Below are 20660 nucleotides of genomic sequence, written 5' to 3' on the forward strand. Positions count from 1 at the left end.
CATCAACATTTTTATAGGAAGTTTACAATTAGAATTGGAAAGGAAGATCTCAGTTGTTTAAACTTGAAATTTAAAGAAATGGTTTGCTTTCTACAGCTGTATTGTGTAGATTGAGATCCACAGGAACATAACAATTTGAAAACAAACAGCTGCAAGGATAATCAGTACCATCAGAGCTTTCATCAGCTCCTCAAAGTCAAACAGTAAAAGAGACAGGACTGTCCATGGGAGTATGCAAAATGACTTGGGGAAAAGATCAAACTCTGACAACACCATCTTTCATGTTTGAATGGAAGGGTCAAGACTACGGAGAACCAATCAGCCAAAACTATTCCAAATGAAAAAAAAATTTTGCTCGGTGTGACACTGCATTCAGGGCACAGCTGCCTGTTCCCTGAGTGATCCCCAGAAAAAAGCTGGAATATTGTTCCTTACAGTGGGCTGATTTGCTGTGGTTGCCAAGTGACCTGAAGTCATGTAGAACTTTGTTGGTAGTTGAAGGTTATCCACCCCATTTAGACATTGGGGCAGATTTGCTGAATGTAATCTAGCTAATGAGTCTAATAGGTTGGTGGAATGAGTAAATCTCAAAAACAAAAACACCTTGATTGTTGTAAGCTTATGCCATACAACATATATAAGACAATCATTTGAACTCACCACATATTAAAGTTTGTTTAAATGTCTTAACAAATCCAGTTTCTTACTTGCAAATACCAATAAATAAAAATGTTGTACAGTTGATAACAGCTGAATGCCTTGCATTCAGATATATCAGTTTTCTCTCAGACAAGCGGCCATTTTCTGTCTATGTATTAGGCTTACGAAATCACAGCTCCCAAATGATCTTCCTTGGCCCCTGGAAGCATGAGCAAATGCAGATGAGATGTCCTTCGTTGGTACATCCTATGCCTTCATCACCCGTAACTCTTTTAGTCAACCAAACTTAAAATTCATATAAAATACCTTATTAACTATATGAAGCATGAATGGTAGTGTGATTGCTACCTTTTAAATATCCTGCATGATAGCCATAACGTGCCAATTTGCTCGGTCCGGGATGGTGTTATCCTCAAGAACATGTGAGGCAATACGTCCCAGAGGCAAGATTCAAAAAAACATTTTCAAAATATTGTCAACAAGTAAAATTAACGCAAAAAGAGATTTCAATAAATCAGAAATTTAGAAACCCATGAAGCCTAATTAAAATATTAAAGTGCAATACAGAAATAATATAAATGCTGCAGCAGTCATAATAAATCAGTTAAAGGACATAGAAATCAATTGCCATGAAGGCTCTCAGAGGTTAAACTAAATGCAACAATGAGTAAAGTCTGAAAAATAGACTATGATTAAAGTATGCTGTAAATCAATACATAATTGGACAGCATCCCTTGTAAAAACACCAAAGTGTCTGGTCCACCCCCAAATTTGAGGGTTTATGTAGCCAAGAAGATGACAGAAATTGCAATGTCAGCTTGGTGCAAGCAAAAGTATAATTATTTTGACAAATCATATTTCATTTATAAAAGGTCATATAACCTTACCATCTTAACACTATCCCACTACATAAACAATAATTCTCTCTTTCTGATCAAATGTCATCTGGTGGTATCAGAAAAAACTAGTTACATAAAAAATTGAAAGTCAGTACAGTCTGTTAGCAAGAAGAGACCTACCTGGAATGTATCTAAAGGTTGTTCTTCAAGAGCATCGTCATTGAAAATAAACAGTGCACATTTTGCTTTGTGTGGTGATAATAAGAAATATAAAGAAATTAGGAATATTATAACGTCAGCTGTCCCTTGTTAAAAAGATGGATGAAGGCCTACTTAACATTAGTCCATAAAACAAATGTACATATCATAGCTTTTTCATTCCAATTGCCAATAACTCATCTTATTATGAACATATATATTTCTTAATAAAGAAGATTCCAACACTCACATCCTAGAAGTGAATAGTAAAGCCCACTTTGATCGAAGGCTCATTCTGACAGATGGTGTTGTCATATTCAAAGCTCAATTATTTATGCTTTTCTGTGAGGAGATTTGATAACACCTTTTTACATAGAATAGCTTATATCTCACTTTGACTAGACTTTAGCACAGCTAGAACTACCTTCATTAGCCAATAACTGTGATGTACCCCTTTATTTCCATGGATATACTTATCATCCAATGACCACCGTTGACGAGTCATAGAACGACTGAAGTAATACCACATGCAGATAATTCACTCCTGCAACCTTAAATCTGCAGCTTTCAGTTGTAATGCCCAATTATAATGTCTCAATTAAGTATTTCAATCCCAGTAACAGAAGGCTACTCTAGGACTTTAACTTTAAAGGCTATACGTTGTTTTTTTGGATGAGAGCATTTGAGGCTGTAATTCGTGATTGGAAGCTTTCATGTTACATCCTTTTAACTTATTTTTTTAATACTATGACTCTAGTGTAGTGCTAAATTTCTTCAAAGCGCTGTGGGCTTCACAAAGGATAAACAAGTGCTGTATGAAAATGACAATACAATACCATTCAATACAATCTGGCAAATATCAAGCCAACCTTCACCCTAACTGACATGCACTACGTCAGACTTTGCCCAATTGAGAAAACATGGTAGCTTACACCATATCTTAACTCTACTATGCATTCTACTCCTATCTGCTGCTGTCTCTTCCTACCCCCTTACACCAATATTACTCCCAACACAGCAAGGCAACCTAACTTCCAGATACCTGCACTCATCCCACATCTATATTACCTATCCTAGCATACCTCAACTCACAACTCCATGCCATAATTAATATAACCTCCACTTACTACTAACATCTCCTATAACAAATCTGATCTACCATACTACCTCAACTCTTCACATTACATCAACCCCCAAACACACAATCTTCCACTCACAAACACATTTCACATGTACTACCATTCACCAACAACCCACATCTAACACCATAACCATCTTCATCACCAGAAAAGATCACAGACCTCCCCACCCACAACTCTCACAAACCACATCCTTGTAATATCCCTCTTGATCTAACAATGTATTCCCTCACACAACTAAACACTACTCAACACACAGAAACTTATCTGCAACTTTCACATACACCTATCAAAGGTTCGCTGATTTTAGAACACTCCCAACCACTCCCCACTCATAACCTTCCCACTTACAACAAAAAAAAGGTAAAATGACAGAAACCACCAAAATTTGACATCACTCATACATCACAAAAGAACTCAACTCTGTTTTAACAAATCACCAAAACAAAATCTTACCAAAATTGTATACCCACAGCTACCTCACATACAGAATCTGATTCGTATATTCCCTCACACACAAACCAGATCAAATCTCTAGTACAAAAAAGGCAAGGAAAGCCACAATCACAGCACCATCGCTCCAGGCAGCACTTCCTACCTCTTTACCTTCCCACACACACACAAAGAGAAAATCTTAACCAACAGTAACAACATAGCCAAAATGAGCACATACATAAGACCAACAATAACCCAGACACATACCCTTCCTTCCACAAACAGAAACTATCACATCTAAATAGTATGCTTAAGAATGCCAGCTCAATGTGCAAAAATGAATAAATCGTTGACTTACTGACAGATACAGCACCAGAAATACTATTCATCACTGAAACCCAGTTGGGAAAAGACATGGCCAAAGTAATACAGAAAGCCGTCCACCCATTTATCAAGCCATTAAGCATAAATGTGAAGGGAAAAAAAGAGGCAGATTAGCCATTGTACTTAAGGTCACCATAACAATCCCCAAATAGGAACAATATAGGGTTGTAAAGCATTTCTTGCTCGATGTGAATCCACCCCCACTTTCAACTGCCACTTGTATCCTGTTCTACATCCAACAAGGGAGCTTTTACTGATGCTTTCTAGGGCACAAACTTTGATTCATTAACAAATCTGTCCAATATATCTATACCTGGTGATCTAAATCTTTGGTTTGATAAACCACATATGCCTCAACTAAATGCACATCATCACTTTCTCATTCAAGATACCAAAAAAATATCAACTAAAGCCCGTCAATCCACTTTAACCTCTAGACAGTTGAAAAAACCAAACGTGCAGGAGCACATCTAACAATAAACACTCAACTGGAAACAATAAACTCAGTGGGAAAAGTCTATGAGTAAATGACCTCAACCTTTGATATATTAATTGCAAAAACAACTTTGAAACAAGACAAAAGGAAGAAGAAGACACCATTGATGAATGAGGAGTTAAACAAAAGGAAAGGGCAACTCTCAACACTCATTTTTTGTTCTAAGTATTGTATTAGCTTATAAGAGGCACAGAAATAAAAACTGGAAAGGGGTAGGAGTAAACTCTCAACACTTCAAATCAGATGGCACGAGTCGAAAAACCTGCAAGACAAAAGTGTCTACAGATACAACAGAACGTACAAATCATACATAAAGAAGGTCAAGAAAATCCAGAACATAAGCAGAATTGACAATGCTAAATGTCCAGCCTTAGAACACCATAAAATTGTATCTAAATTTCTCACTTCAGAGCCATGCACCCTGATTGTTTTCAATGAGGGTTGCAGTGAACACTCTGGCAAAGCCTTGAGACATGGAGAACAACAGGAATCTTGAGACCCCAGTTTCTTGTGAAAGTCATTGTGCTAGCCTCTTTCTGCTAAGGATAACTAAATAAACGTAGGGCAGGATATATGCTTGGATTTACAGCAACTGTGCGTCAGGCGTTGATCTGATGTGCTAATTACAACAAATAGAAATCCAACAAATGTATTCTACCTACCTAAATGAAAACATCACGCACTCTAGATACATAATGTGCAAGGAGGGTTTTCCACTGTGGATCAAGGACCTGAATTTGAGTCTCTTTGTATTTCTTAGAGTAGCAGGGGGTGGTAATCAGGTGAAATCACTCGTGGAACCTCAGAGTTGTTTGCCTTCTGATGTAGCATAATTTGTAAAGTTAATTTTCTGAAGATTTAATATACATTTTCGGGAAAATTAGATGTACAAATTATAGCAGGAAAATGTAATACAAAGAAAAGGATTGCATTTCTGCTAAACTATCCTGTGTTGGAAATGTCACTGGAAGCTAAGTATTTATAGGGTTGTTCCATTATTCATTCAAAATATGCATTCAATGTAATGCTACTACATGTGAGTCCACCTATGTACTGGCATGTTAAGGATATTTTCATGATTTAAAATTGGATGTCTGCTTTCAGCACACATGCCCATGTACTTAGATCTATGATGGGTTTTGTGTGTCAAACTCTTATTTTTGTTCATATTTGTTGACATTGAGTTATGTGTTAAGTTGTTTGATATCTTTCACACTTATGTGGTGGTTTATCTGCATGCCTGATGTATGTCTGAATGGTGTAATTTAGAATTCTGATACTTTCCACTTTAGTATACAGAGATGTGTATAATGAAGTTAATCTGAATTGAGGGAATAGTGTGTGTGATTATGAAACAAGTTCTCAATCAGTAAGTGTGTGTTCTGTGAGGTTGCCATGTTACAATCTTGTTCTATGTGACGTTTGTAAAAGTATGTTACGCCTTCCATTTATGGGTGTGAATTGTGATTGTGGGCACCGACAAAGAGGTACAGGGAGATGAGGAATTTCCCTGTTGCAGGAGGCTGCACGGCTCCATGTCCTAGGCTACCCTGGTGTTCTGTACCCATGGCGACTTTTACTTTGTTTCTATTTGTTTGTGTGGCCCATTTGTAAGTATGCAAACATGAACTCATAGAAGCCCTCATCTACAAGCTAGCTGCAAGGTTTGCCGTACATAGTGAACGTTATTATTCGCCTCTGATTCTTGTCTTGTGGATTATGTTTTGATAAAAGGTTTGGACAGCCTCACTGTCATTGAAGGGTCACAAAGTTCTCAAACCTTGTGGAGATTACTATCATTACTTTGTTGTCCTTGTGGTCTGCACCACTGTAATGGAGTGTGTGATGGTTTGTTGTTGGGTAACTAGCGTTTGATGATTCTTTAATTAATATGCAGGTTGTGTGGGGTCTTTGTTTTGTGTTCATTTTATCTGCCATTAGTGTGTCTCTGTGTTCCCTTGTTTTACAATGTCTGAAAGAGACATGTGCGTGGCCAGACTGGCGAGCCGGACAAGCGGGCAAACCCCCAGGAGGCTGGAGGCCAATTTTGTCACTAGGTATTTTTCGACCTCCAGGAGTGGTGGTGCAAGCTAGGCGATCCCAGAGGCAACTTGTAATAGTTGCTCATTTTGTTTTGATTTTTGGAACTCTTTTTAGCACGCACGAGCACGTCTGCACATACGCCCTAAGAACAGCTACCCGGGCGCCTGCCACTGATCTCATTAACAGAGTTTGCTCAGGAGATAGTAAAGAAGCTATTGCGGTGGCGGAGCTTGCCCAGTCGCAAGATGGCCGCGCTGTAGCAGAGCTCCACCGGCCACCTAACAATCCGAACATAATCCTTTGCTGACGAGCGTTTTCAGAGCTCTGCAAACACAGCTGCCTGCGGACGACAACACCCTGGTGCTGGTGGGTTGACTCCAGCCAACTTTGAATCCATAAAGCGGATGGCCCGCCGGCTCGTGAAGAGGAAGAAGCTGAGGGGCGGAGCCTGGTGGCACAGCCTGTCTGCTGCGCGCCTTGGGGGACTGCATTGGACCTGGTGGCGCCGTAGTGGGGCCTGGGTGCTGGAGAGGCCCGGAGTGCCAGAGATTGCAAGGAGAGCAAACTAGAGGCCGAGTGAAACTACGTGGAGGGGGAGCCCCGAGGCAGACTGCTGACACTTGAGTGGCCTGGCGGCGAGCGGATATTTAGAAAGGTGACCAGTGGTTGACTTGGCACTGGAGAAAGAAGGTGGCGCGCAGCATAACCTGGTGGGGAGGCGGTGCTGGAGTGTGCCCCCGTGAACCTACTGCGACTATCTTGCTGGTGTGGCGCGGAGTTGCTGGTTTGGGACCAAGACTGCGAGATCGGGACGAAATTTGCCCCATTCGCGCTGAGCAAGAGGCTCTGGAGTACGCGCGACTGGGACAAGACTGGAGGGCTTTGTGATTTAACTGCTTGCTGGCCAAGCTGCTCCCCCCCCCCCCACCCCTGCGCCTTGGTTGCTTGTGCTGGGCGGTCCCGGGTCTGGGCTGTGTTTACGCCCTGAGACTGGATGCGTGGGCCTACCTGCTCCGCTCAAAGATTTGGACTATATCATATTTCTAGCTGGAGGCTTGGGGTACTTTGGTTGGGGCTGCCTGATTGGCCGGACCTGAGGTGCCTGGAAGAGGAGGCGCGCCTGTCCATCGGGAGGTGATGTTGTTCAAGACTGGTGATCACTATAGTGGTGATATCGAGGCAGTGTCTTGCGCCCCAGCGCCCCTGGAGTGGTGTGTGCGACGTATGTTCTCCAGGGTGCGCAAAATAGGTAAGACAGACAAGAACCAAGATAAGTGACAGTTTGTCGCCGCAAGTCACACAGCCCTGCGGGTGAAGGAATGGAGCCTGGGTAAGAGGTGGGAACCTGATATGCCCGCCAGTGAGAAGCAAGATCTGTGTCAAATGTTTGGGGCAATGCAGCACAGCTTGACCCAGATTGATGGCAAAATAGACTCCCTCTCATACCGTATGGATAGAATGACTGAAAGTTTGGATAAACATATGGAGCGCCTAGATCAATCGAAGAGACGAGTGTCGGAAGTGGAGGATGGACAGACGCAGCTTGCCGCGGGCCATGTTAAGCTGAGCAAAGAGGTACATTCTTTACTCCTGAAGGTGGATGATTTGGAAGTCAGGTCCTGGAGGAACAAGCTACATATAGTGTGAGTCGCAGAGTCTACTGCGATTGACAATATGGAGGGCTTCATAGAACGTCTACTGGTACAGTTGCTGGGGCGCACTACTTTCTCTGATCTTTTAGTTGTGGAGAGAGCCCATCTATCTTTGGCGACCCGCCCGCCTCTGAGTGCTCCTCCTCGACCTATCATAGCGAGACTGTTGAACTATAGGGACCACGATGCGGCCTTGCGCCGCTCCAGGGAACTGAAAACTTTGCAGTATGAAGGTACGACAGTCTCGCTGTATCCGGACTTCACGTTGCAGGTGCAAAAGACGAGAAGGCAGTTTATAGCAGGTAAGAAACAGTTGAGAGACCTGCATTTGAAATATAAAATGATATACCCTGCCAAATTGAGAGTTGAAGTGGAAAGGAGCGTGCTTTTTTTTTACAGATCACAAGAAACTAGATCAATTTGTAAAACGCAGGGCGCCAGGTAAAGGAGGTGGTGATGCGGATGATACAGACCCTTAGTCAGATGGGGGTTGACTCTATGTATAGGCACTACTGAAGACCATTCAGCCCGCGGGGCTCTGCGCTGCTGCCGGATCTCAGATTTAGTGCGCTATGGGTGGAAGCTGAAGCCATAGACTATTCTATTTTATAAGACAGCTCGGAAGGAAGCAGTAAGAGATATGTGTGGTCTTTATTGACCATATATGCAATGCAAATGATCGGAATAGTTTGTTAGCAGCAATGTATAGGTGGCTGGCACGCAAGTGGAACACAAAGTAACTGGGCAACATCCACCTCTGTGTACCACTTCTAATTGTTATTGTTATAGAGGTAGATTGGGTTGGGAGGAGGTGTGAGGATGTTTCGAGAAGTAGTCGCCAGATGGGCGTGTTGGGGTATTGCCTACTGTGGGTGGTGGATGGGATTGGGGGAGATGTTGTGTTTTTTTTATTTGTTTTGTGTTTTATGCTTGATGCAATGTGATTGCAGATTCATGCCTGAAATGCGGCGGGCACGATATGGAGGTCCTACTATGATAGATGACGCATAACCACTCAAGCTCGGTGGGACATAGAGGCTCTTGTGAGATACGAATGGTCAAGTGGAATGTGCGAGGTCTAATTGATGCACGGAAGGTACACAAGATAGTAGCATGACTGCACAGACAGAAAGTAGATATTGCCATATTACAAGAGACACACTTAGCACCGAGCAGCCCTGTGCTCACCCCTAGGTTGCAGGGGCAGTTCCTGGCGGCAGATTTCACTGCGCACGCCCAGGATGTACTGATATGGGCCTCAAAGAGTTCTGGCATCAGCCTTACGAGGGTGGCAGTTGACGTAGGAGAGAGATATGTTGTAGCGCAATGTGGAGGGAGTACTGTGCGCCCTTCTTACTGGTGGGCATATATGGTCCGAATTACGACAATCCCCAACTCTATCGTGACCTGGCTGGTATGGCGATCTCCTGGGGGCGGTCTTCCACAACTCTAGAGTGGGGACTTTAACTGCACACTGAACCCTGCACTAGACAGATCAGGAGGTGGGAACCACAGACCAGCAGTCGCCACTAGAGCGGTGATGGAATTGGCTTCTGAGCTGGGGTTGGTGGACATCTGGCAAGATAGACACCCAGAGAGACGTGGATTTACGCATTATTCCGCTGCACACAACTTGAACACACGCATAGATCTGTGGCTGATTGCCTGAAGCCTGCTGGGCAGCTTGCACCCAGAGTCTCCCTGGCCAAGGACCTATTCTGACCATTCCCCAGTCCCATTGGTGATGACCTTGGATGCAGCATCTATTCCACCATTCTCGTGGCAATTCCCCCCATACTCTTTGCTAGAGTCTGTCTTCTGAGATGAATTGGCCACAGCGATTAAATACTTTTTTCAGATCAATTAAGGTTCAGTGGCAAGGGTGGGTGTAGTGTGGGAAACATTCATGGTCTATATCAGGGGGATTACTATAGCTAAGCACGCAGGAGTTCTGAAATCGATTAGGGGCCGCTTGCAGCAGCTGGAGCAGGACCTGGCACAACTAGAGCAGAACCTTCAGAGCACGGCAGCCAGTCAGACACTAGGGCAGATGCATGCTCAGTAACTGGAATTTCAGGATACTGCCCTCGCAGAAGTTCCGCATCTGGGGAAATATGCCACTCCACGAATGTATGGGGAAGGGGAAAGACCTAGCTCGGTACTGGCAAATCTGATACGTCCCAATCAAGGGCAAAACGTGATCATAGCTGTGCAGGCAGCAGATGGCAGTGAGATTAGAGACCCAGAACATATAGTAGCTAGATTTTGTGATTATTATCAATCTCTGTAAACCACCAGGGTTACTCCAGATCAGGAGGCGCTGTTGGACTATCTGACACACATTAATATGCCGCGTTTGACAGATAAGGACAGGGATGTACTTATGGCCCCTTTGATGCTGGAGGAGATGGATGGAGCACTGACGGGAATGGGGAAGGGTAAGGCCCCGGGCACTGATGGGCCAACTGTGCGTTTTTACAAAGCTTACAAAAACCTGCTGCTATGGCAGTTAAAAGATGTTTATGATGAAATGGTGGAGGGGGGGGCTATGCCCCCATCGATGAGGGAAGCAATGTTAATTATGTTGCTCAAGCCGGGCAAGCCACAGGGGCAATCCTACCACCCGCTGTCACTAGTTAATGTAGATATTAAGATCTATGCTAAAATTTTGGCGGATCGCCTGGCCGGGGTGCTACTGCGGATGATTCAGCCGGAACAGGCAGGGTTCGTTCTGGGTCTCAACCTGACTATGAATCTCCGTATGCTGTTTGGTACAATGCAGAATATTAATCCAAAGTTGAAAGCAGTGGCGGTTTTTTGGGACGCCAAGAAGGCGTTCTATTCAGTGGAGTGGCATTTCATGAGGGCTGTCCTGCAGCGGTTTGGTGTGGGGGATATCTTTTTACGCCTGGTGTCCACATTATATGGGGAGCCATCAGCTAGGCTCTGCATCAATGGAGTGGTGACGGAGGCTTTTCAGATCACTAGGGGCACCAGACAGGGGTGCCCGCTTTCCCCCCTGCTGTATGCACTAGGGGCGGAGCCTCTGGCATGCGCACTTCGGGAGTACCATGGACACCGTGGCTTGCACTTTCGGGATTATACCCTTGTGCTTTTGACCTATGCAGATGACACACTTTTATATGTTAAAGATCCGCAGCGCAATGTTGACCCAATTCTCCGAGAGAATACAAGATACGGCGCGCTTTCGGGGCTTCAGATCAACTGGAGCAAATCTGTTATGTTTCCCCTGACAGCAGTGACGACACAGGTGGACGTGAGATTTCCCCTTCAGTGGGAAGTAGCGTCAGTAAGATATTTGGGGATCAAAATCCACACAGACCCGAAGATAGTAGTGGTCGATAATTTTGATGCCGCACTCCAGAAGTTGGCGGGGTTGTAGAGAGATGGATCAGGCTTCCGTTGTCCTTGGTGGGTCGCATTGCACTAATGAAAATGGTGGTACTTCCTAGGTTTCTATCCTTTTTCCAGAACATCCCAATGTCTTTACCAAAAACCTATTTTAAAGCACTGAGGGTGTTGCTCACTAGATTGGCCTGGGCAGGTAAGCAGCCCAGAGTGAGCTGGTTCACTCTGACTCTCCCGTACCAACTGCGGGGTCTAGGGGCCCCGGACCTGGAGACCTATGGGGTTGTTGCACATGCTGCGGTGGCCCATGCCTGGTTCCATGAAACTGGGGACACTCCATATTTAAAAGTAGAGTGTGAACTAGCCTCCCCGGTCCCGCTACAGAGCAAAATATCACATACTCCAAGCAGACGCTATAGAGAGTTTGCGTCATTAAACTTGGTTACACGAGCCTGGCACGAAATTCTGCGCAGACAGGGATTGGCCTTATTGTACTCACTACATGTACCATTGGAGTGGTGCACTTGGTTCGACCTGTGGCGCGATCGAAAATTGATACAGGCCATGAACGCATTGGGTATTGGTACTGTGGGAGAATTGTTCGAGGAGGGCAATAATTAAAAAATGGGACTCAATAGAGAATCAAACAACCAGGCCCACTGCGCTGCTTCGATATCAATACAACAGGGTGAGGCATGCTATGGCTGCAATGTTAGGCGATGATGTGCGCGAACCCCCGGTTGTACAGGTTCTCTCTGTGGTGGTATCGAAAGTCCAACCTCTGCGATTGGTCTCCTGCTTATATATGAAAATACAGAGGGAGTGCACTCATGAGCTGGCACGGCTGGAGTGGCAAAGAGAACTAGAGGTACAGAAAACAGATGATCAACGGCGCTACTGCTGCTCCGTAACACGCACAATCTCTCTGAGCGGCAGGCATCGCCTCATTCATTTTAAATTCTTAAATAGAGTATACTACACCCTCCTTAGACTCCACAGATATGGATTACGGGCAGATGCTGGCTGTCGTAGGTGCGGTGAAGAGCGGGCTGCCTTCTTACATATGTCCTGGGCCTGTGAAGGGGTGCAGCGCTCCTGGAGAGCAGTATTGGAAAGCTGGGAACAATAGTCGGACAGCAACTGTACCCCAACCCAATGATAGCACTTCTGGGATGGGATAGACAGTTACCTAAGACATTTAGAAAGCTGTTGGCGATAGGATTGCTGCTGGACAAGCGATGCATCGCTATGCGATGGGACCGCGGTCCGGTACCAACAGTGACAGGCTGGCATAGAGACATGGTATACTGTAATACACAAACAGATAATTATAGTGAACTGCTCCCCCCAACAAACAGGCCTACAAAAGACTGGGATATCTATAAACAGTATTTGATTGGCAAAGAAACAGGTGAGCTGGAGGCGAGTGACCCTGTGTGATAGGAGGCTTAAAGGCTGGGAGTTGCTTGGGTGTGGCCGGGTTTCCTTGGAGTCGCGTGTTGGTGTAGAGCTCTGGGCTGGATCATGACGACCAGTGTCCGAGTTTCATGATTTTGAATTGTCTGTTAATATATACTGTACCTGACTGCAATTGCATATCTGTAAGTGGAACCATTCAAAGCATAAATACAAGTTTTTTTTTTTAAAAAGCACATGCAAGCTAAAACAGCAATTGGTTAACAAAAACACAAGGTATGTTGCCCCAAGCATTTTCAAACTCTCTCTTTCGATCATTTTTCGGACTGGCATGGTGGTCATTCGGACGATGGGTGTGGGGCTCTGGTCCAGCTGTGGGCCGTTTTTATCCCCTAGCTGGGGTACAGTTAGGCCACCTGCCTGATCCAGACTGGGCCACTCTGGCACCACCCAAGGCTTTTACAATATTTAAAAATGCATTGCACGATTAGAGAGTCAGGTCAGCCCATTGTCATGCATTGTATGACAACGGGCCAGCTTGGTCGAGCACAGTTTAATGTAGGTAAGTACAAGTGAGGACAAGTGCAGACTACTTCACAAGTAAATCTGAAGGGAGTGCTACTGTCCAGATGGCCATCTCTTGAGAGGTCAGCGTCCAACAGAGACACTGCTCTTCCTATGCATCTGATCCTATAGCCTTGTAACCTAATAGTAGATTCAGTGGAAGGAAATCGCTTTGGTTGGTTTATCTATCAATTTCCCTAGTTGATAGAGCAGGACCTCTCCTGAAATCGTTCCTTCTATGTGTCTATGGACGCCAGTGATTAAAAGGAAAGTGCCCTGCCTTTTCGTACTCTTATCTTTTACTTTTTCCAAGCAAGAAAGGCTTCTTGTTTCAGCTGGTGAAATATTTATGCATAACTTAGTGTCCTTTGGTGTTAAGAGAGAATATGATAACCATACAATGCCCTCATTGTGCTATATAAAACTAGGAAATATGCATTTAAATCCTGGCTCCTGCACTTCACCAAATTGTGTTATTCATGGCAATCGCTTTACATCACTTGCTCCATTTTCCTTCATCTTCAAACGTGTAAGCACCTTGAAGTAATTCAGCTCAGGAAGTAAGCTAGTAAAAGACAATAATGATTTTATACATGTACTAAAATGTTTTACCTTATGAACGTCCAAATGAAAATTGCCTTTTCTGTTGTTTCACTGTTTGTCAGGGCAAGGTGGCATGGTTGTCATGGCACGGATAGGTTTTCTTGAATTTTTCGTAGTTCTTATTATGTACTATTATTTTTAATAAATCGTTCAATGCAATTGTATAATTCAATATTCTAAAACACAAATGCTAAAGAAAGACACATTTTTAGGTTGAGCGCGCAAGCGCTCTGACATGTTGTAATCTATCTGTGGGCTTTTAACCACGCCCATTACTATCACTCGTTCAAGGGCTTGCCTTTCAAAAATCCTTTACCATCATTGGTAAATGCTTTACGTTTGTCCCTCCTTGGGACAGTTTTGTTACTGCCTTGGTCAACAACCCTGTTGCATGGATAATTGCCAATACTTGACTGCGAGCAAACTTCCTTTTCCTTTTGTGTCTGTCCTTTGCGCTCATGGCAGCCGTGGCGCTTTGAATTGGCTTGCTTGGCAGCCGTGGCGCTTTGAATTGCTTGCTTATGTCAACTGTTTTACTTTTCATTAATGTGGCCTCTAACTCGAGCAAACGTAAGACCCACTGCATTGCAAATGCTCGTTTTTATTTTAAACAGTCACAATCATATTTTTGTTTAACGGTTGTCTCCTGTTTTACAAGCACCATGTTTTGATAGCATCTATAGGTGGTGAAAGAGTAGGAAAGAACCGCAGAATAGGTCGTCGCAGCCCTCATCCTGGAAGCACTGCACAACAATCTGCTAGGGTAAATAGTACACCATTTCATCTTATCTAGCCCTAGTTTCCATGAATGAAGAATGCTAGAAGGGAGGACCAACCCACTCAACTGGATTCTGTTTATTACCCTACTACACTGTTTGATTTTCTTTCTTACTTTTGCGTTTACTGGGACTCAGGAGTTACAGTGAGGGGACAATCAGCGGTTTACAAAACAACTAGATAAATTATTATATCACTATCTCATCTGTGAGGGGAAGGAGGAGCTACACTATCACATGTCCTTTATGGGGGCGGCAGGAGTCGAGGTCAACGGCTCATTCACGTGAATGAGAGTTCAGAGCATGAATAAAGGCTGCAAGGACCAGCATCGCAAGTCTTAATACACTGCAGACTGTCACAGTACTTTAATCCTAACAGCCCTGTCCTTTGAAGCAGGAGGAGGATAAAGAACCACAGCACCACAAATAGCAAATGTGTGATCCCATAAAGGGAAAGTGAGTTACTTTTTAAATGTGGTTATATTAGGACTGCAAACCCTATTACATATCTGAAAGATATACAAAGTGTTTGAGGTTGTCTGCTAAGCGATGGTCTTGATTGTCATATGAATTACTAATCCAGTATTAGTTTTGTATTTTTTGCATTCTGGTACTGCTAGTGGAAGTGGTCAAGCTAGCAAATCAAAAGAGTGATTTGAATTGAAAATTGGCCTAAAATACATGCTTTCTTTGGTATGTGCACCAGCTTTGAGGAAAGGGCCTGTTATCAGAAAATGTTCAAATGCTTCATTTAAGCATCTTCCAATAGCACATATGACAAACTACCAGTCTTGCTGGATTGCTTAAGAAGTGGAAACTGTGTGCAAATATTTGCGCAATAGGCTTCACAAATATTTTAAGTCCCTGGTGTCCTATACATATTTAATAAACAGAAAAAAAGAGAGATTTGCACATACATGTCCAATGTCCCCATACAAAAGCTATGTGTTGTGTTGTAGAATTCTAGACATACGCGCGTATGTCGAGAATTCTACATTCTAGAAAGGGACGGTTGGAGTCGGGGGAGAAAGACGGAGGTGGGCGAGGGATCGTTTTTGCTGCTGCGGCCGCTTTTCTCAACAAATTTATATTGCTTATAACTTTTCCACCAGAGCAACTGTCATCATTACATTGGCGACGAGCGCCTACCTCCTCCTCCAGTTTACCGTAGCACAGAAACGTGAAGAGTGGACTCGTGATCTTGACGGCGACCGAAGAGGGCGACTTCCTGCCTGATTGAAATTTGGATGACACGAAGGAAAGGAGGGTCGACGCACATGGATTGTGAAGCGTGTTGAGGCTAGTAAGCTAAAATCTATTTTCTACAAAACAACCCCTACCGCCCTTAAAGAAAACGTCGAATGACGTGGCGGCCATCTTGGGGGTAGGAAATACAAGCTGGTACAGCCATCCATTAACTTGGCAGCCATTTTGGGAGTAAAAATCGGATTTAAATTTTTTAAAGTGGACAATTTAATGTTGAAGGCCATCAAGGTTCTACTCAAAGGGGTGAGTGTTTATCAACAATGTTTGATGTTGTCTAGATTTATATTTTAAGACTTATTAGGCTGGTTTTAAAAATATATATATATATACAACAAGGTGAAAAGTCTAATATTTACATTGTGAATTACCATGGCCACCAATACCCAAAGTATAGTACCACATCCTCCGTTCCTTGCACAACCAGGTAATCCACCTATTCCTTGGGGTGAATGGATTGACATTTTTGAGAATTATTTGGTGGCACTTGACGGCCAGGATTTGAGACCAGCAAGAAAAAAAGCTATCCTTTTGAGTACTATAGGACAAGAAGGTCAGCGCATATTTAAGTACTTACCTCAACCATTAGTAGGAGAAGGTCAACCTGAAATGGATGAATATAAGGAGGCGAGGAATAGACTGGAAAAAAGATTTTCAAAAGAAGTCAACATTGTCATGGCAAGACATACATTTTATACTCAACCACAAAGATCAGAGGAGAGTATTGACGAATTTGTTACAAGGTTGAGGGAGTTATCCACCAAATGTCAATTTGGTGCAATGACTGAAGAATTGATACGAGATCAATTAATCGTTCAATGTCATAGCAAAAAAATGCAGGAAAGATTATGGGCAGCCAAAAATCCGTTGTTGAAGGATGCTATCGATATAGAAAAAGATGTGGAACAATCTGAATATTGTATGAGAGAGATGGAAAAGAAAGAGAGAGTGTCTAATGTTAGTTCTGATACAAATACGACGTGTGTTATAAAAGAAGGCAATGATATTTTGGCAAGTAAAAAAGGTGGGCGTATGTTCAAGGGTGCAAATAAGAATAACGTTGTCAACAAGTCTTACAGTAAGGTGTGTGCGAGATGTGGGAGTAAGTTTCACAATGCAGATTCAATATCATGCTCTGCCTTGGGTAAAGATTGCATGAAATGTGGTAAAAAGGGACATTTTGCACGCATGTGCAAAAATAATGGAAAATCTAGAGTAGGTATCATACATCAAGATCATATGGAGGAGACCGAAGAAATAGACAGAGTTTTATCTATAGAGAACACTGGTCAAGAGGTGAAAAGTATACATAGACCTCCGAGACCAACGGCAAATTTTGTAGTACGTGGGAGAAAGGTACGACTAATGATTGATTCTGGTTCACTATACACAATTGTGCCCAAAAGCTTATTGGTCAAAGAATGGCCCAATGTTCGCCTTCTACCAAAGGATATCAATCCTGGTGGTTATCAGGGTGAGAAAATAGATATAATTGGTTAAAGATGTATGTGAATTTCATGTTGTTTTGGAAAATGGTGAAAGGTGGAATAAGAGGAAAGTAGCACTGTATTGCAGAAGAAATGGAAATGAAAAGAGGAAGATGGGCTCTGAGAGATGGGTTCCAGATGAGAATAGTGTTTTTTTGCTTATGAGTGATGAAGACATGTTAGATAAAGGAAGAGTGGATGTACAAGAGAGAGATTGTTTGCAAAATGAATGTCTACAAGAGACAGAGATGGAACCACTTACAGATATGAATAAAGGGAATGTTCAATCCAAAAGAGTAGGGTTAAGACCTCGTAAACCTCCAAGATATTTACGAGATTATGTTGAGTGAAGTTGACTTTAAGTTATACTACTGTTGTAGTTTATCTTGTACATAGTTTTAAGTTATATGGGACCGTGCATGTCATTCATTATTTATAAAGGGGGTGGATATGTTGTGTTGTAGAACTCTCGACATACGCGCGTATTCTAGAAAGGGGCGGTTGGAGTCGGGGGAGAAAGACGGAGGTGGGCGAGGGATCGTTTTTGCTGCTGCGGCCGCTTTTCTCAATAAATTTATATTGCTTATAACTTTTCCACCGGAGCAACTGTCATCATTACACTATGTCATCTGATAATCCGTCTTAACTTTACCTTTTTGCATTGGTCTGGTCTCTTAAAGAGTAGAAATATAATTGCAGAACTTTTTTACATAAAATTAGGGGTCTGCCTAACGTTCTTAGGCCTTTTTCAAAGCCTAGTTAATGGATGAATGAAGAGAAAGCCTCTTATTATGGTACCAACTTGTTCTTGTTCTGGTCCGCACACTATTTTTTCATAGGCGCATGCATGATTTTAAGATGTGAAGAAATAGCATTACAAGGTACAGTGGTAAACTCTTATGTACTAGAATACTTAACTGAATCATTTTCAGACTAGCCAGTAAAACTAGCATATATAACTTTAAAAAAATTGCAGCTAACATGCATCGTTAGGTTTTACTTTTCCAAAATTATCCTAAAGTAAATCATACTGAGCAATGCGTTGGGGTTAACTCGCTTGATGACAATGGGAGCTGAATTAATGGTTTTTGCCAGGGCTGTTTTAAGTTCCTAGTCCGGCCCTGGAAGTGTGCAATATCCTTTGTGACCCCTGTCCTGGCTGTGTATTCTGGTGCAGGAAATGTTGTCGGTGTTGAATATTTCCTTTCCTTGATTCTACTAGTGTCTGTTGGCTGAGCCAGAAACAGCAGTAAGTCCAGTTGGGGTTTAGTGTTACATAGCGACTCAAACCTTATATGAACATGAACTACAAATAAACTCACTACATGTTGTACCTTAACGTGCAAATAAGGCTTTATTCTACCAATGCAAGAAGCAAATACTATTTTGAGAGACAGTGTGTTAAAATCTATAGTGAAATTGGTTAAGAGTTGGGAAACGTGCTGTGGTTGTTCTGAACAACTGAAGGCTTGTCCAATTTATCTTCTGCCATAAAGTTTGTAGATATAAGTATGGAAGGGAAGTGTGGGTAGAGGGTGGCAAACGACAGAATAAAAATATTTTGATAAAAGTGGGGTGAGAGAAGAAAGACAATGGGTACAGAACAGAGAGAAAGGCTATGTTTTTGACATTAAACGGTCTGAGCAAGATACCCGACGAGATGGTTGGAAGAGAAGCCTCAAGAAGCAGGATGGCGTAATGTTGATGTATGGAAGAGATGCTGAATATAGGTGTGTAACATAGTGGTGCATGATACTGGAGCACACCGATCCATTCAAATACTTCTAGTTTTCCCATGTGATTTGGAAGATTATTCTCTATGTGATGAATTAACATTTTCACCTTGTTGCTGTACGTTTGATACATTTTTTCTTGCACCTTTTCACTATCGCATACTGGTAAGAACAAAATGTCATACCATTCCTTCTTTAAGGCAGAAGCAAGATAGGATGTTGGTTGACTTTAGGATGTTGGTTGACTTTGGAATGCTGTCCGATCAGGGAGGATAGTATCAATCCCATGTACTTATCTCCAATTAAGTGGCGGCTCATTTCAAACTATATCCTTGAAAGCCTACACAACCCTCCTAAAAACACCTATCTAAAAAACGTTAACATGATCACCCACTTAGGCAGCTGATTCCATACCTATAGAACAGCTAACAAATTAAGAGTCAAGACACTGTGAAGTACGATAACACGCCAACATATTATATAGCACTACAAATAAATATGCTTGTCACTTGCTGGGGGTTAACATTCCTACGTTTCCTACACGATGTACCACATTCAACATCTTCTTTTTAGAGGTGCTGTCAGCGCACGGATAATAAGTATATTATTCTTGGGCTGAAGTCCACATCCACCAATGCTCAATTTACCAACCAGAAGGCTTTATTTTTCAATTAGTGAAGGATAACGACGCTGTAAAATTACTGCACACCCAAAGGGGACCATCAGTCCGTGTTGAAATTATATGTGAAAAGTGTGGTGTACATATTAATAAGGGCAGAGGTGTGACCCACGCCTTGGTGTGCGAAGCTACTCTAACGAAACTTCCTACAAGAGGAAACAAAGACACCCACCTGTAGACCGGTCAGTGAGCTCCCACTTCGCGGTATGCTGTAGAGCAGACCCTTTGCGAATCCGAGGTGGATGACAGTTCCCCAGAACCCTCTTTGTTTATGACACAATACAAATCTACTTCAGCAGTCCACACCAGCACTTCTAGGACTCTTTGTTTTCGTCTGTTTCCGTAGCAACCAACGAACGTTGCGTGACCTTTCACCTAAACTGCCGAAGCTGCAGCGCGAGGGTGCAAGAGAAAAAAAGCCTCCTTGTACCTAGTAGACTATCATACTCAGAAATCACAGCGCCACCCAGTGGTTCTGGGATACTATGCAAGCGTAGCCGGTGTCCCTTATAGCGGCGGACATGTTAGGTTCAGGCATTAATATAATTGCATTTTATATAGAGCTTGCTATCACTGACGGCGTTGAAGAGATTTACAGAGCACGCTGCTCCGGAATCCAAGGTTTATTTTGCAACATATCTTGCAGCAGCTTCCCAGCTAGAGTTTTTCATGTTTCCAAAAGAAATATACAGGCAATTTATTCATATTTTAAGAGTCTGCATATCCCGGCGTGGTAATTAAATAGAACTTCACGTAACATCTGCTAGCGCGCCCGGTTTTTAGTAAGTAAACTTACAAGGGGACGTGCATAGGTCGATGAATCGCATGGAGTATCCTATTCATGCGGTGAATACTAATCCATTAATCAATATTAATGAATCAATGTTAACATTCAATAAACTAAGAACAAACCTTAATTAAAAA

The 20660-nt window shown here is 42.8% G+C and overlaps 1 protein-coding gene across 1 annotated transcript in view; it reads right to left on the reverse strand.

Moving 5' to 3' along the window:
* The window catches only part of KIF27 (kinesin family member 27), a 455459-nt gene extending 435372 nt beyond the window's left edge, over positions 1-20087 (reverse strand). Inside the window, exon 1 of the mRNA XM_069229770.1 lies at positions 19909-20087. The gene's annotated coding sequence lies outside the window, so the exon portion shown is untranslated. The remainder of the gene's footprint in view (positions 1-19908) is intronic.
* Positions 20088-20660: the final 573 nt, after the last annotated feature.

The sequence above is a fragment of the Pleurodeles waltl genome, chromosome 1_1 (genome assembly GCF_031143425.1).
Source record: "Pleurodeles waltl isolate 20211129_DDA chromosome 1_1, aPleWal1.hap1.20221129, whole genome shotgun sequence".
Classification (NCBI taxonomy): Eukaryota; Metazoa; Chordata; class Amphibia; order Caudata; family Salamandridae; genus Pleurodeles; species Pleurodeles waltl.